Here is a 17869-nt window from a genome sequence, read left to right as displayed (position 1 = left end):
AGCCCGAACCCTAACCCTAACCCTTCCCCGAAGCCTGACCCTCACCCGTCCCCTAATCCTAACCCGTACGCTGACACTAATCCACGCCCTCACACGTACGCTCCCCCTAGAGCGTTGTCGTACCCTCACCTGGACCCTAAACCGTCCCCGTCCCCTAACCCTAACGCTAGCCCGAACCCTAAACCTAACCCTTCCCCGAAGCCTGACCCTCAGCCGTCCCCTAATCCTAACCCGTACGCTGACACTGACCCGCGCCCTCACACGTACGCTCCCCCTAGAGCGTTGTCGTACCCTCACCTGGACCCTAAACCGTCCCCGTCCCCTAACCATAACCCTAGCCCGAACCCTAACCCTAACCCTTCCCCGAAGCCTGACCCTCACCCGTCCCCTAATCCTAACCCGTACGCTGACACTAACCCGCGCCCTCACACGTACGCTCCCCCTAGAGCGTTGTCGTACCCTCACCTGGACCCTAAACCGTCCCCGTCCCCTAACCCTAACCCTAGCCCGAACCCTAACCCTAACACTTCCCCGAAGCCTGACCCTCAGCCGTCCCCTAATCCTAACCTGTACGCTGACACTAACCCGCGCCCTCACACGTACGCTCCCCCTAGAGCGTTGTCGTACCCTCACCTGGACCCTAAACCGTCCCCGTCCCCTAACCCTAACCCTAGCCCGAACCCTAACCCTAACCCTTCCCCGAAGCCTGACCCTCACCCGTCCCCTAATCCTAACCCGTACGCTGACACTAACCCGCGCCCTCACACGTACGCTCCCCCTAGAGCGTTGTCGTACCCTCACCTGGACCCTAAACCGTCCCCGTCCCCTAACCCTAACCCTAGCCCGAACCCTAACCCTAACCCTTCCCCGAAGCCTGACCCTCAGCCGTCCCCTAATCCTAACCAGTACGCTGACACTAACCCGCGCCCTCACACGTACGCTCCCCCTAGAGCGTTGTCGTACCCTCACCTGGATGCTAAACCGTCCCCGTCCCCTAACCCTAACCCTAGCCCGAACCCTAACCCTAACCCTTCCCCGAAGCCTGACCCTCACCCGTCCCCTAATCCTAACCCGTATGCTGACACTAACCCGCGCCCTCACACGTACGCTCCCCCTAGAGTGTTGTCGTACCCTCACCTGGACCCTAAACCGTCCCCGTCCCCTAACCCTAACCCTAGCCCGAACCCTAACCCTAACCCTTCCCCAAAGCCTGACCCTCACCCGTCCCCTAATCCTAACCCGTACGCTGACACTAACCCGCGCCCTCACACGTACGCTCCCCCTAGAGCGTTGTCGTACCCTCACCTGGACCCTAAACCGTCCCCGTCCCCTAACCCTAACCCTAGCCCGAACTCTAACACTAACCCTTCCCCGAAGCCTGACCCTCAGCCGTCCCCTAATCCTAACCCGTACGCTGACACTAACCCGCGCCCTCACACGTACGCTCCCCCTAGAGCGTTGTCGTACCCTCACCTGGACCCTAAACCGTGCCCGTCCCCTAACCCTAACCCTAGCCCGAACCCTAACCCTAACCCTTCCCCGAAGCCTGACCCTCAGCCGTCCCCTAATCCTAACCCGTACGCTGACACTAACCCGCGCCCTCACACGTACGCGCGCCCTAGAGCGTTGTCGTACCCTCACCTGGACCCTAAACCGTCCCCGTCCCCTAACCCTAACCCTAGCCCGAACCCTAACCCTAACACTTCCCCGAAGCCTGACCCTCAGCCGTCCCCTAATCCTAACCCGTACGCTGACACTAACCCGCGCCCTCACACGTACGCTCCCCCTAGAGCGTTGTCGTACCCTCACCTGGACCCTAAACCGTCCCCGTCCCCTAACCCTAACCCTAGCCCGAACCCTAACCCTAACCCTTCCCCGAAGCCTGACCATCACCCGTCCCCTAATCCTAACCCGTACGCTGACACTAACCCGCGCCCTCACACGTACGCTCCCCCTAGAGCGTTGTCGTACCCTCATCTGGACGCTAAACCGTCCCCGTCCCCTAACCCTAACCCTAGCCCGAACCCTAACCCTAACCCTTCCCCGAAGCCTGACCCTCAGCCGTCCCCTAATCCTAACCCGTACGCTGACACTAACCCGCGCCCTCACACGTACGCTCCCCCTAGAGCGTTGTCGTACCCTCACCTGGACCCTAAACCGTCCCCGTCCCCTAACCCTAACCCTAGCCCGAACCCTAACCCTAACCCTTCCCCAAAGTCTGACCCTCAGACGTCCCCTAATCCTAACCCGTACGCTGACACTAACCCGCGCCCTCACACGTACGCTCCCCCTAGAGCGTTGTCGTACCCTCACCTGGACCCTAAACCGTCCCCGTCCCCTAACCCTAACCCTAGCCCGAACCCTAACCCTAACCCTTCCCCGAAGCCTGACCCTCAGCCGTCCCCTAATCCTAACCCATACGCTGACACTAATCCACGCCCTCACACGTACGCTCCCCCTAGAGCGTTCTCGTACCCTCACCTGGACCCTAAACCGTCCCCGTCCCCTAACCCTAACGCTAGCCCGAACCCTAAACCTAACCCTTCCCCGAAGCCTGACCCTCAGCCGTCCCCTAATCCTAACCCGTACGCTGACACTAACCCGCGCCCTCACACGTACCCTCCCCCTAGAGCGTAGTCGTACCCTCACCTGGACCCCAAACCGTCCCGGTCCCCTAACCCTAACCCTAGCCCGAACCCTAACCCTAACCCTTCCCCGAAGCCTGACCCTCACCCGTCCCCTAATCCTAACCCGTACGCTGACACTAACCCGCGCCCTCACACGTACGCTCCCCCTAGAGCGTTGTCGTACCCTCACCTGGACCCTAAACCGTCCCCGTCCCGTAACCCTAACCCTAGCCCGAACCCTAACCCTAACCCTTCCCCGAAGCCTGACCCTCACCCGTCCCCTAATCCTAACCCGTACGCTGACACTAACCCGCGCCCTCACACGTACGCTCCCCCTAGAGCGTTGTCGTACCCTCACCTGGACCCTAAACCGTCCCCGTCCCCTAACCCTAACCCTAGCCCGAACCCTAACCCTAACCCTTCCCCGAAGCCTGACCCTCACCCGTCCCCTAATCCTAACCCGTACGCTGACACTAACCCGCGCCCTCACACGTACGCTCCCCCTAGAGCGTTGTCGTACCCTCACCTGGACCCTAAACCGTCCCCGTCCCCTAACCCTAACCCTAGCCCGAACCCTAACCCTAACACTTCCCCGAAGCCTGACCCTCAGCCGTCCCCTAATCCTAACCAGTACGCTGACACTAACCCGTGCCCTCACACGTACGCTCCCCCTAGAGCGTTGTCGTACCCTCACCTGGATGCTAAACCGTCCCCGTCCCCTAACCCTAACCCTAGCCCGAACCCTAACCCTAACCCTTCCCCGAAGCCTGACCCTCACCCGTCCCCTAATCCTAACCCGTATGCTGACACTAACCCGCGCCCTCACACGTACGCTCCCCCTAGAGTGTTGTCGTACCCTCACCTGGACCCTAAACCGTCCCCGTCCCCTAAACCTAACCCTAGCCCGAACCCTAACCCTAACCCTTACCCAAAGCCTGACCCTCACCCTTCCCCTAATCCTAACCCGTACGCTGACACTAACCCGCGCCCTCACACGTACGCTCCCCCTAGAGCGTTGTCGTACCCTCACCTGGACCCTAAACCATCCCCGTCCCCTAACCCTAACCCTAGCCCGAACCCTAACCCTAACCCTTCCCCGAAGCCTGACCCTCACCCGTCCCCTAATCCTAACCCGTACGCTGACACTAACCCGCGCCCTCACACGTACGCTCGCCCTAGAGCGTTGTCGTACACTCACCTGGACCCTAAACCGTCCCCGTCCCCTAACCCTAACCCTAGCCCGAACCCTAACCCTAACCCTTCACCGAAGCCTGACCCTCAGCCGTCCCCTTATCCTAACCCGTACGCTGACACTAACCCGCGCCCTCACACGTACGCTCCCCCTAGAGCGTTGTCGTACCCTCATCTGGACGCTAAACCGTCCCCGTCCCCTAACCCTAACCCTAGCCCGAACCCTAACCCTAACCCTTCCCCGAAGCCTGACCCTCACCCGTCCCCTAATCCTAACACGTACGCTGACACTAACCCGCGCCCTCACACGTACGCTCCCCCTAGAGCGTTGTCGTACCCTCACCTGGACCCTAAACCGTCCCCGTCCCCTAACCCTAACCCTAGCCCGAACCCTAACCCTAACCCTTCCCCGAAGCCTGACCCTCAGCCGTCCCCTAATCCTAACCCGTACGCTGACACTAACCCGCGCCCTCACACGTACGCTCCCCCTAGAGCGTTGTCGTACCCTCACCTGGACCCTAAACCGTCCCCGTCCCCTAACCCTAACCCTAGCCCGAACCCTAACCCTAACCCTTCCCCGAAGCCTGACCCTCAGCCGTCCCCTAATCCTAACCCATACGCTGACACTAACCCGCGCCCTCACACGTACGCTCCCCCTAGAGCGTTGTCGTACCCTCACCTGGACCCTAAACCGTGTCCGTCCCCTAACCCTAACCCTAGCCCGAACCCTAAACCTAACCCTTCCCCGAAGCCTGACCCTCAGCCGTCCCCTAATCCTAACCCGTACGCTGACACTAACCCGCGCCCTCACACGTACGCTCCCCCTAGAGCGTTGTCGTACCCTCACCTGGAACCTAAACCGTCCCCGTCCCCTAACCCTAACCCTAGCCCGAATCCTAACCTTAACCCTTCCCCGAAGCCTGACCCTCAGCCGTCCCCTAATCCTAACCCGTACGCTGACACTAACCCGCGCCCTCACACGTACCCTCCCCCTAGAGCGTTGTCGTACCCTCACCTGGACCCTAAACCGTCCCGGTCCCCTAACCCTAACCCTAGCCCGAACCCTAACCCTAACCCTTCCCCGAAGCCTGACCCTCACCCGTCCCCTAATCCTAACCCGTACGCTGACACTAACCCGCGCCCTCACACGTACGCTCCCCCTAGAGCGTTGTCGTACCCTCACCTGGACCCTAAACCATCCCCGTCCCGTAACCCTAACCCTAGCCCGAACCCTAACCCTAACCCTTCCCCGAAGCCTGACCCTCACCCGTCCCCTAATCCTAACCCGTACGCTGACACTAACCCGCGCCCTCACACGTACGCTCCCCCTAGAGCGTTGTCGTACCCTCACCTGGACCCTAAACCGTCCCCGTCCCCTAACCCTAACCCTAGCCCGAACCCTAACCCTAACCCTTCCCCGAAGCCTGACCCTCACCCGTCCCCTAATCCTAACCCGTACGCTGACACTAACCCGCGCCCTCACACGTACGCTCCCCCTAGAGCGTTGTCGTACCTTCACCTGGACCCTAAACCGTCCCCGTCCCCTAACCCTAACCCTAGCCCGAACCCTAACCCTAACCCTTCCCCGAAGCCTGACCCTCAGCCGTCCCCTAATCCTAACCCGTACGCTGACACTAACCCGCGCCCTCACACGTACGCTCCCCCTAGAGCGTTGTCGTACCCTCACCTGGACCCTAAACCGTCCCCATCCCCTAACCCTAACCCTAGCCCGAACCCTAACCCTAACCCTTCCCCGAAGCCTGACCCTCACCCGTCCCCTAATCCTAACCCGTACGCTGACACTAACCCGTGCCCTCACACGTACGCTCCCCCTAGAGCTTTGTCGTACCCTCACCTGGACCCTAAACCGTCCCCGTCCCCTAACCCTAACCCTAGCCCGAACCCTAACCCTAACCCTTCCCCGAAGCCTGACCCTCACCCGTCCCCTAATCCTAACCCGTACGCTGACACTAACCCGCGCCCTCACACGTACGCTCCCCCTAGAGCGTTGTCGTACCCTCACCTGGACCCTAAACCGTCCCCGTCCCCTAACCCTAACCCTAGCCCGAACCCTAACCCTAACACTTCCCCGAAGCCTGACCCTCAGCCGTCCCCTAATCCTAACCCGTACGCTGACACTAACCCGCGCCCTCACACGTACGCTCCCCCTAGAGCGTTGTCGTACCCTCACCTGGACCCTAAACCGTCCCCGTCCCCTAACCCTAACCCTAGCCCGAACCCTAACCCTAACCCTTCCCCGAAGCCTGACCCTCAGCCGTCCCCTAATCCTAACCCGTACGCTGACACTAACCCGCGCCCTCACACGTACTCTCCCCCTAGAGCGTTGTCGTACCCTCACCTGGACCCTAAACCGTCCCCGTCCCCTAACCCTAACCCTAGCCCGAACCCTAACCCTAACACTTCCCCGAAGCCTAACCCTCACCCGTCCCCTAATCCTAACCCGTACGCTGACACTAACCCGCGCCCTCACACGTACGCTCCCCCTAGAGCGTTGTCGTACCCTCACCTGGACCCTAAACCGTCCCCGTCCCCTAACCCTAACCCTAGCCCGAACCCTAACCCTAACCCTTCCCCGAAGCCTGACCCTCAGCCGTCCCCTAATCCTAACCAGTACGCTGACACTAACCCGCGCCCTCACACGTACGCTCCCCCTAGAGCGTTGTCGTATCCTCACCTGGACGCTAAACCGTCCCCGTCCCCTAACCCTAACCCTAGCCCGAACCCTAACCCTAACCCTTCCCCGAAGCCTGACCCTCACCCGTCCCCTAATCCTAAACTGTACGCTGACACTAACCCGCGCCCTCACACGTACGCTCCCCCTAGAGTGTTGTCGTACCCTCACCTGGACCCTAAACAGTCCCCGTCCCCTAACCCTAACCCTAGCCCGAACCCTAACCCTAACCCTTCCCCAAAGCCTGACCCTCACCCGTCCCCTAATCCTAACCCGTACGCTGACACTAACCCGCGCCCTCACACGTACGCTCCCCCTAGAGCGTTGTCGTACCCTCACCTGGACCCTAAACCGTCCCCGTCCCCTAACCCTAACCCTAGCCCGAACTCTAACCCTAACCCTTCCCCGAAGCCTGACCCTCAGCCGTCCCCTAATCCTAACCCGTACGCTGACACTAACCCGCGCCCTCACACGTACGCTCCCCCTAGAGCGTTGTCGTACCCTCACCTGGACCCTAAACCGTGTCCGTCCCCTAACCCTAACCCTAGCCCGAACCCTAACCCTAACCCTTCCCCGAAGCCTGACCCTCAGCCGTCCCCTAATCCTAACCCGTACGCTGACACTAACCCGCGCCCTCACACGTACGCGCGCCCTAGAGCGTTGTCGTACCCTCACCTGGACCCTAAACCGTCCCCGTCCCCTAACCCTAACCCTAGCCCGAACCCTAACCCTAACCCTTCCCCGAAGCCTGACCCTCAGCCGTCCCCTAATCCTAACCCGTACGCTGACACTAACCCGCGCCCTCACACGTACGCTCCCCCTAGAGCGTTGTCGTACCCTCACCTGGACCCTAAACCGTCCCCGTCCCATAACCCTAACCCTAGCCCGAACCCTAACCCTAACCCTTCCCCGAAGCCTGACCCTCACCCGTCCCCTAATCCTAACCCGTACGCTGACACTAACCCGCGCCCTCACACGTACGCTCCCCCTAGAGCGTTGTCGTACCCTCATCTGGACGCTAAACCGTCCCCGTCCCCTAACCCTAACCCTAGCCCGAACCCTAACCCTAACACTTCCCCGAAGCCTGACCCTCAGCCGTCCCCTAATCCTAACCCGTACGCTGACACTAACCCGCGCCCTCACACGTACGCTCCCCCTAGAGCGTTGTCGTACCCTCACCTGGACCCTAAACCGTCCCCGTCCCCTAACCCTAACCCTAGCCCGAACCCTAACCCTAACCCTTCCCCAAAGTCTGACCCTCAGACGTCCCCTAATCCTAACCCGTACGCTGACACTAACCCGCGCCCTCACACGTACGCTCCCCCTAGAGCGTTGTCGTACCCTCACCTGGACCCTAAACCGTCCCCGTCCCCTAACCCTAACCCTAGCCCGAACCCTAACCCTAACCCTTCCCCGAAGCCTGACCCTCACCCGTCCCCTAATCCTAACCCGTACGCTGACACTAATCCACGCCCTCACACGTACACTCCCCCTAGAGCGTTGTCGTACCCTCACCTGGACCCTAAACCGTCCCCGTCCCCTAACCCTAACGCTAGCCCGAACCCTAAACCTAACCCTTCCCCGAAGCCTGACCCTCAGCCGTCCCCTAATCCTAACCCGTACGCTGACACTGACCCGCGCCCTCACACGTACGCTCCCCCTAGAGCGTTGTCGTACCCTCACCTGGACCCTAAACCGTCCCCGTCCCCTAACCATAACCCTAGCCCGAACCCTAACCCTAACCCTTCCCCGAAGCCTGACCCTCACCCGTCCCCTAATCCTAACCCGTACGCTGACACTAACCCGCGCCCTCACACGTACGCTCCCCCTAGAGCGTTGTCGTACCCTCACCTGGACCCTAAACCGTCCCCGTCCCCTAACCCTAACCCTAGCCCGAACCCTAACCCTAACACTTCCCCGAAGCCTGACCCTCAGCCGTCCCCTAATCCTAACCTGTACGCTGACACTAACCCGCGCCCTCACACGTACGCTCCCCCTAGAGCGTTGTCGTACCCTCACCTGGACCCTAAACCGTCCCCGTCCCCTAACCCTAACCCTAGCCCGAACCCTAACCCTAACCCTTCCCCGAAGCCTGACCCTCACCCGTCCCCTAATCCTAACCCGTACGCTGACACTAACCCGCGCCCTCACACGTACGCTCCCCCTAGAGCGTTGTCGTACCCTCACCTGGACCCTAAACCGTCCCCGTCCCCTAACCCTAACCCTAGCCCGAACCCTAACCCTAACCCTTCCCCGAAGCCTGACCCTCAGCCGTCCCCTAATCCTAACCAGTACGCTGACACTAACCCGCGCCCTCACACGTACGCTCCCCCTAGAGCGTTGTCGTACCCTCACCTGGATGCTAAACCGTCCCCGTCCCCTAACCCTAACCCTAGCCCGAACCCTAACCCTAACCCTTCCCCGAAGCCTGACCCTCACCCGTCCCCTAATCCTAACCCGTATGCTGACACTAACCCGCGCCCTCACACGTACGCTCCCCCTAGAGTGTTGTCGTACCCTCACCTGGACCCTAAACCGTCCCCGTCCCCTAACCCTAACCCTAGCCCGAACCCTAACCCTAACCCTTCCCCAAAGCCTGACCCTCACCCGTCCCCTAATCCTAACCCGTACGCTGACACTAACCCGCGCCCTCACACGTACGCTCCCCCTAGAGCGTTGTCGTACCCTCACCTGGACCCTAAACCGTCCCCGTCCCCTAACCCTAACCCTAGCCCGAACTCTAACACTAACCCTTCCCCGAAGCCTGACCCTCAGCCGTCCCCTAATCCTAACCCGTACGCTGACACTAACCCGCGCCCTCACACGTACGCTCCCCCTAGAGCGTTGTCGTACCCTCACCTGGACCCTAAACCGTGCCCGTCCCCTAACCCTAACCCTAGCCCGAACCCTAACCCTAACCCTTCCCCGAAGCCTGACCCTCAGCCGTCCCCTAATCCTAACCCGTACGCTGACACTAACCCGCGCCCTCACACGTACGCGCGCCGTAGAGCGTTGTCGTACCCTCACCTGGACCCTAAACCGTCCCCGTCCCCTAACCCTAACCCTAGCCCGAACCCTAACCCTAACACTTCCCCGAAGCCTGACCCTCAGCCGTCCCCTAATCCTAACCCGTACGCTGACACTAACCCGCGCCCTCACACGTACGCTCCCCCTAGAGCGTTGTCGTACCCTCACCTGGACCCTAAACCGTCCCCGTCCCCTAACCCTAACCCTAGCCCGAACCCTAACCCTAACCCTTCCCCGAAGCCTGACCATCACCCGTCCCCTAATCCTAACCCGTACGCTGACACTAACCCGCGCCCTCACACGTACGCTCCCCCTAGAGCGTTGTCGTACCCTCATCTGGACGCTAAACCGTCCCCGTCCCCTAACCCTAACCCTAGCCCGAACCCTAACCCTAACCCTTCCCCGAAGCCTGACCCTCAGCCGTCCCCTAATCCTAACCCGTACGCTGACACTAACCCGCGCCCTCACACGTACGCTCCCCCTAGAGCGTTGTCGTACCCTCACCTGGACCCTAAACCGTCCCCGTCCCCTAACCCTAACCCTAGCCCGAACCCTAACCCTAACCCTTCCCCAAAGTCTGACCCTCAGACGTCCCCTAATCCTAACCCGTACGCTGACACTAACCCGCGCCCTCACACGTACGCTCCCCCTAGAGCGTTGTCGTACCCTCACCTGGACCCTAAACCGTCCCCGTCCCCTAACCCTAACCCTAGCCCGAACCCTAACCCTAACCCTTCCCCGAAGCCTGACCCTCAGCCGTCCCCTAATCCTAACCCATACGCTGACACTAATCCACGCCCTCACACGTACGCTCCCCCTAGAGCGTTCTCGTACCCTCACCTGGACCCTAAACCGTCCCCGTCCCCTAACCCTAACGCTAGCCCGAACCCTAAACCTAACCCTTCCCCGAAGCCTGACCCTCAGCCGTCCCCTAATCCTAACCCGTACGCTGACACTAACCCGCGCCCTCACACGTACCCTCCCCCTAGAGCGTAGTCGTACCCTCACCTGGACCCCAAACCGTCCCGGTCCCCTAACCCTAACCCTAGCCCGAACCCTAACCCTAACCCTTCCCCGAAGCCTGACCCTCACCCGTCCCCTAATCCTAACCCGTACGCTGACACTAACCCGCGCCCTCACACGTACGCTCCCCCTAGAGCGTTGTCGTACCCTCACCTGGACCCTAAACCGTCCCCGTCCCGTAACCCTAACCCTAGCCCGAACCCTAACCCTAACCCTTCCCCGAAGCCTGACCCTCACCCGTCCCCTAATCCTAACCCGTACGCTGACACTAACCCGCGCCCTCACACGTACGCTCCCCCTAGAGCGTTGTCGTACCCTCACCTGGACCCTAAACCGTCCCCGTCCCCTAACCCTAACCCTAGCCCGAACCCTAACCCTAACCCTTCCCCGAAGCCTGACCCTCACCCGTCCCCTAATCCTAACCCGTACGCTGACACTAACCCGCGCCCTCACACGTACGCTCCCCCTAGAGCGTTGTCGTACCCTCACCTGGACCCTAAACCGTCCCCGTCCCCTAACCCTAACCCTAGCCCGAACCCTAACCCTAACACTTCCCCGAAGCCTGACCCTCAGCCGTCCCCTAATCCTAACCAGTACGCTGACACTAACCCGTGCCCTCACACGTACGCTCCCCCTAGAGCGTTGTCGTACCCTCACCTGGATGCTAAACCGTCCCCGTCCCCTAACCCTAACCCTAGCCCGAACCCTAACCCTAACCCTTCCCCGAAGCCTGACCCTCACCCGTCCCCTAATCCTAACCCGTATGCTGACACTAACCCGCGCCCTCACACGTACGCTCCCCCTAGAGTGTTGTCGTACCCTCACCTGGACCCTAAACCGTCCCCGTCCCCTAACCCTAACCCTAGCCCGAACCCTAACCCTAACCCTTACCCAAAGCCTGACCCTCACCCTTCCCCTAATCCTAACCCGTACGCTGACACTAAACCGCGTCCTCACACGTACGCTCCCCCTAGAGCGTTGTCGTACCCTCACCTGGACCCTAAACCATCCCCGTCCCCTAACCCTAACCCTAGCCCGAACCCTAACCCTAACCCTTCCCCGAAGCCTGACCCTCACCCGTCCCCTAATCCTAACCCGTACGCTGACACTAACCCGCGCCCTCACACGTACGCTCCCCCTAGAGCGTTGTCGTACCCTCACCTGGACCCTAAACCGTCCCCGTCCCCTAACCCTAACCCTAGCCCGAACCCTAACCCTAACCCTTCCCCGAAGCCTGACCCTCAGCCGTCCCCTAATCCTAACCCGTACGCTGACACTAACCCGCGCCCTCACACGTACGCTCCCCCTAGAGCGTTGTCGTACCCTCACCTGGACCCTAAACCGTCCCCGTCCCCTAACCCTAACCCTAGCCCGAACCCTAACCCTAACCCTTCCCCAAAGTCTGACCCTCAGACGTCCCCTAATCCTAACCCGTACGCTGACACTAACCCGCGCCCTCACACGTACGCTCCCCCTAGAGCGTTGTCGTACCCTCACCTGGACCCTAAACCGTCCCCGTCCCCTAACCCTAACCCTAGCCCGAACCCTAACCCTAACCCTTCCCCGAAGCCTGACCCTCAGCCGTCCCCTAATCCTAACCCATACGCTGACACTAATCCACGCCCTCACACGTACGCTCCCCCTAGAGCGTTCTCGTACCCTCACCTGGACCCTAAACCGTCCCCGTCCCCTAACCCTAACGCTAGCCCGAACCCTAAACCTAACCCTTCCCCGAAGCCTGACCCTCAGCCGTCCCCTAATCCTAACCCGTACGCTGACACTAACCCGCGCCCTCACACGTACCCTCCCCCTAGAGCGTAGTCGTACCCTCACCTGGACCCCAAACCGTCCCGGTCCCCTAACCCTAACCCTAGCCCGAACCCTAACCCTAACCCTTCCCCGAAGCCTGACCCTCACCCGTCCCCTAATCCTAACCCGTACGCTGACACTAACCCGCGCCCTCACACGTACGCTCCCCCTAGAGCGTTGTCGTACCCTCACCTGGACCCTAAACCGTCCCCGTCCCGTAACCCTAACCCTAGCCCGAACCCTAACCCTAACCCTTCCCCGAAGCCTGACCCTCACCCGTCCCCTAATCCTAACCCGTACGCTGACACTAACCCGCGCCCTCACACGTACGCTCCCCCTAGAGCGTTGTCGTACCCTCACCTGGACCCTAAACCGTCCCCGTCCCCTAACCCTAACCCTAGCCCGAACCCTAACCCTAACCCTTCCCCGAAGCCTGACCCTCACCCGTCCCCTAATCCTAACCCGTACGCTGACACTAACCCGCGCCCTCACACGTACGCTCCCCCTAGAGCGTTGTCGTACCCTCACCTGGACCCTAAACCGTCCCCGTCCCCTAACCCTAACCCTAGCCCGAACCCTAACCCTAACACTTCCCCGAAGCCTGACCCTCAGCCGTCCCCTAATCCTAACCAGTACGCTGACACTAACCCGTGCCCTCACACGTACGCTCCCCCTAGAGCGTTGTCGTACCCTCACCTGGATGCTAAACCGTCCCCGTCCCCTAACCCTAACCCTAGCCCGAACCCTAACCCTAACCCTTCCCCGAAGCCTGACCCTCACCCGTCCCCTAATCCTAACCCGTATGCTGACACTAACCCGCGCCCTCACACGTACGCTCCCCCTAGAGTGTTGTCGTACCCTCACCTGGACCCTAAACCGTCCCCGTCCCCTAACCCTAACCCTAGCCCGAACCCTAACCCTAACCCTTACCCAAAGCCTGACCCTCACCCTTCCCCTAATCCTAACCCGTACGCTGACACTAACCCGCGCCCTCACACGTACGCTCCCCCTAGAGCGTTGTCGTACCCTCACCTGGACCCTAAACCATCCCCGTCCCCTAACCCTAACCCTAGCCCGAACCCTAACCCTAACCCTTCCCCGAAGCCTGACCCTCACCCGTCCCCTAATCCTAACCCGTACGCTGACACTAACCCGCGCCCTCACACGTACGCTCCCCCTAGAGCGTTGTCGTACCCTCACCTGGACCCTAAACCGTCCCCGTCCCCTAACCCTAACCCTAGCCCGAACCCTAACCCTAACCCTTCCCCGAAGCCTGACCCTCAGCCGTCCCCTAATCCTAACCCGTACGCTGACACTAACCCGCGCCCTCACACGTACGCTCCCCCTAGAGCGTTCTCGTACCCTCACCTGGACCCTAAACCGTCCCCGTCCCCTAACCCTAACGCTAGCCCGAACCCTAAATCTAACCCTTCCCCGAAGCCTGACCCTCAGCCGTCCCCTAATCCTAACCCGTACGCTGACACTAACCCGCGCCCTCACACGTACCCTCCCCCTAGAGCGTAGTCGTACCCTCACCTGGACCCCAAACCGTCCCGGTCCCCTAACCCTAACCCTAGCCCGAACCCTAACCCTAACCCTTCCCCGAAGCCTGACCCTCACCCGTCCCCTAATCCTAACCCGTACGCTGACACTAACCCGCGCCCTCACACGTACGCTCCCCCTAGAGCGTTGTCGTACCCTCACCTGGACCCTAAACCGTCCCCGTCCCGTAACCCTAACCCTAGCCCGAACCCTAACCCTAACCCTTCCCCGAAGCCTGACCCTCACCCGTCCCCTAATCCTAACCCGTACGCTGACACTAACCCGCGCCCTCACACGTACGCTCCCCCTAGAGCGTTGTCGTACCCTCACCTGGACCCTAAACCGTCCCCGTCCCCTAACCCTAACCCTAGCCCGAACCCTAACCCTAACCCTTCCCCGAAGCCTGACCCTCACCCGTCCCCTAATCCTAACCCGTACGCTGACACTAACCCGCGCCCTCACACGTACGCTCCCCCTAGAGCGTTGTCGTACCCTCACCTGGACCCTAAACCGTCCCCGTCCCCTAACCCTAACCCTAGCCCGAACCCTAACCCTAACACTTCCCCGAAGCCTGACCCTCAGCCGTCCCCTAATCCTAACCAGTACGCTGACACTAACCCGTGCCCTCACACGTACGCTCCCCCTAGAGCGTTGTCGTACCCTCACCTGGATGCTAAACCGTCCCCGTCCCCTAACCCTAACCCTAGCCCGAACCCTAACCCTAACCCTTCCCCGAAGCCTGACCCTCACCCGTCCCCTAATCCTAACCCGTATGCTGACACTAACCCGCGCCCTCACACGTACGCTCCCCCTAGAGTGTTGTCGTACCCTCACCTGGACCCTAAACCGTCCCCGTCCCCTAACCCTAACCCTAGCCCGAACCCTAACCCTAACCCTTACCCAAAGCCTGACCCTCACCCTTCCCCTAATCCTAACCCGTACGCTGACACTAACCCGCGCCCTCACACGTACGCTCCCCCTAGAGCGTTGTCGTACCCTCACCTGGACCCTAAACCATCCCCGTCCCCTAACCCTAACCCTAGCCCGAACCCTAACCCTAACCCTTCCCCGAAGCCTGACCCTCACCCGTCCCCTAATCCTAACCCGTACGCTGACACTAACCCGCGCCCTCACACGTACGCTCCCCCTAGAGCGTTGTCGTACCCTCACCTGGACCCTAAACCGTCCCCGTCCCCTAACCCTAACCCTAGCCCGAACCCTAACCCTAACCCTTCCCCGAAGCCTGACCCTCAGCCGTCCCCTAATCCTAACCCGTACGCTGACACTAACCCGCGCCCTCACACGTACGCTCCCCCTAGAGCGTTGTCGTACCCTCACCTGGACCCTAAACCGTCCCCGTCCCCTAACCCTAACCCTAGCCCGAACCCTAACCCTAACCCTTCCCCGAAGCCTGACCCTCAGCCGTCCCCTAATCCTAACCCGTACGCTGACACTAACCCGCGCCCTCACACGTACGCTCCCCCTAGAGCGTTGTCGTACCCTCACCTGGACCCTAAACCGTCCCCGTCCCCTAACCCTAACCCTAGCCCGAACCCTAACCCTAACCCTTCCCCGAAGCCTGACCCTCAGCCGTCCCCTAATCCTAACCCGTACGCTGACACTAACCCGCGCCCTCACACGTACGCTCCCCCTAGAGCGTTGTCGTACCCTCACCTGGACCCTAAACCGTCCCCGTCCCCTAACCCTAACCCTAGCCCGAACCCTAACCCTAACCCTTCCCCGAAGCCTGACCCTCAGCCGTCCCCTAATCCTAACCCGTACGCTGACACTAACCCGCGCCCTCACACGTACGCTCCCCCTAGAGCGTTGTCGTACCCTCACCTGGACCCTAAACCGTCCCCGTCCCCTAACCCTAACCCTTGCCCGAACCCTAACCCTAACCCTTCCCCGAAGCCTGACCCTCAGCCGTCCCCTAATCCTAACCCGTACGCTGACACTAACCCGCGCCCTCACACGTACGCTCCCCCTAGAGCGTTGTCGTACCCTCACCTGGACCCTAAACCGTCCCCGTCCCCTAACCCTAACCCTAGCCCGAACCCTAACCCTAACCCTTCCCCGAAGCCTGACCCTCAGCCGTCCCCTAATCCTAACCCGTACGCTGACACTAACCCGCGCCCTCACACGTACGCTCCCCCTAGAGCGTTGTCGTACCCTCACCTGGACCCTAAACCGTCCCCGTCCCCTAACCCTAACCCTAGCCCGAACCCTAACCCTAACCCTTCCCCGAAGCCTGACCCTCAGCCGTCCCCTAATCCTAACCCGTACGCTGACACTAACCCGCGCCCTCACACGTACGCTCCCCCTAGAGCGTTGTCGTACCCTCACCTGGACCCTAAACCGTCCCCGTCCCCTAACCCTAACCCTAGCCCGAACCCTAACCCTAACACTTCCCCGAAGCCTGACCCTCAGCCGTCCCCTAATCCTAACCCGTACGCTGACACTAACCCGCGCCCTCACACGTACGCTCCCCCTAGAGCGTTGTCGTACCCTCACCTGGACCCTAAACCGTCCCCGTCCCCTAACCCTAACCCTAGCCCGAACCCTAACCCTAACCCTTCCCCGAAGCCTGACCCTCAGCCGTCCCCTAATCCTAACCCGTACGCTGACACTAACCCGCGCCCTCACACGTACGCTCCCCCTAGAGCGTTGTCGTACCCTCACCTGGACCCTAAACCGTCCCCGTCCCCTAACCCTAACCCTAGCCCGAACCCTAACCCTAACACTTCCCCGAAGCCTGACCCTCAGCCGTCCCCTAATCCTAACCCGTACGCTGACACTAACCCGCGCCCTCACACGTACGCTCCCCCTAGAGCGTTGTCGTACCCTCACCTGGACCCTAAACCGTCCCCGTCCCCTAACCCTAACCCTAGCCCGAACCCTAACCCTAACCCTTCCCCGAAGCCTGACCCTCACCCGTCCCCTAATCCTAACCCGTACGCTGACACTAACCCGCGCCCTCACACGTACGCTCCCCCTAGAGCGTTGTCGTACCCTCACCTGGACCCTAAACCGTCCCCGTCCCCTAACCCTAACCCTAGCCCGAACCCTAACCCTAACCCTTCCCCGAAGCCAGACCCTCACCCGTCCCCTAATCCTAACCCGTACGCTGACACTAACCCGTGCCCTCACACGTACGCTCCCTCTAGAGCGTTGTCGTACCCTCACCTGGACGCTAAACCGTCCCCATCCCCTAACCCTAACCCTAGCCCGAACCCTAACCCTAACCCTTCCCCGAAGCCTGACCCTCAGCCGTCCCCTAATCCTAACCCGTACGCTGACACTAACCCGCGCCCTCACACGTACGCTTCCCCTAGAGCGTTGTCGTACCCTCACCTGGACCCTAAACCGTCCCCGTCCCCTAACCCTAACCCTAGCCCGAACCCTAACCCTAACCCTTCCCCAAAGCCTGACCCTCAGCCGTCCCCTAATCCTAACCCGTACGCTGACACTAACCCGCGCCCTCACACGTACGCTCCCCCTAGAGCGTTGTCGTACACTCACCTGAACCCTAAACCGTCCCCGTCCCCTAACCCTAACCCTAGCCCGAACCCTAACCCTAACCCTTCCCCGAAGCCTGACCCTCAGCCGTCCCCTAATCCTAACCCGTACGCTGACACTAACCCACGCCCTCACACGTACGCTCCCCCTAGAGCGTTGTCGTACCCTCACCTGGACCCTAAACCGTCCCCGTCCCCTAACCCTAACCCTAGCCCGAACCTTAAACCTAACCCTTCCCCGAAGCCTGACCCTCAGCCGTCCCCTAATCCTAACCCGTACGCTGACACTAACCCGCGCCCTCACACGTACGCTCCCCCTAGAGCGTTGTCGTACCCTCACCTGCACCCTAAACCGTCCCCGTCCCGTAACCCTAACCCTAGCCCGAACCCTAACCCTAACCCTTCCCCGAAGCCTGACCCTCACCCGTCCCCTAATCCTA

Source organism: Globicephala melas, chromosome 1 (assembly GCF_963455315.2).
Source record: "Globicephala melas chromosome 1, mGloMel1.2, whole genome shotgun sequence".
NCBI classification, from domain to species: Eukaryota; Metazoa; Chordata; class Mammalia; order Artiodactyla; family Delphinidae; genus Globicephala; species Globicephala melas.
The sequence above is the reverse complement of the archived record's forward strand: the minus strand, read 5'-3'. Positions refer to the sequence as shown.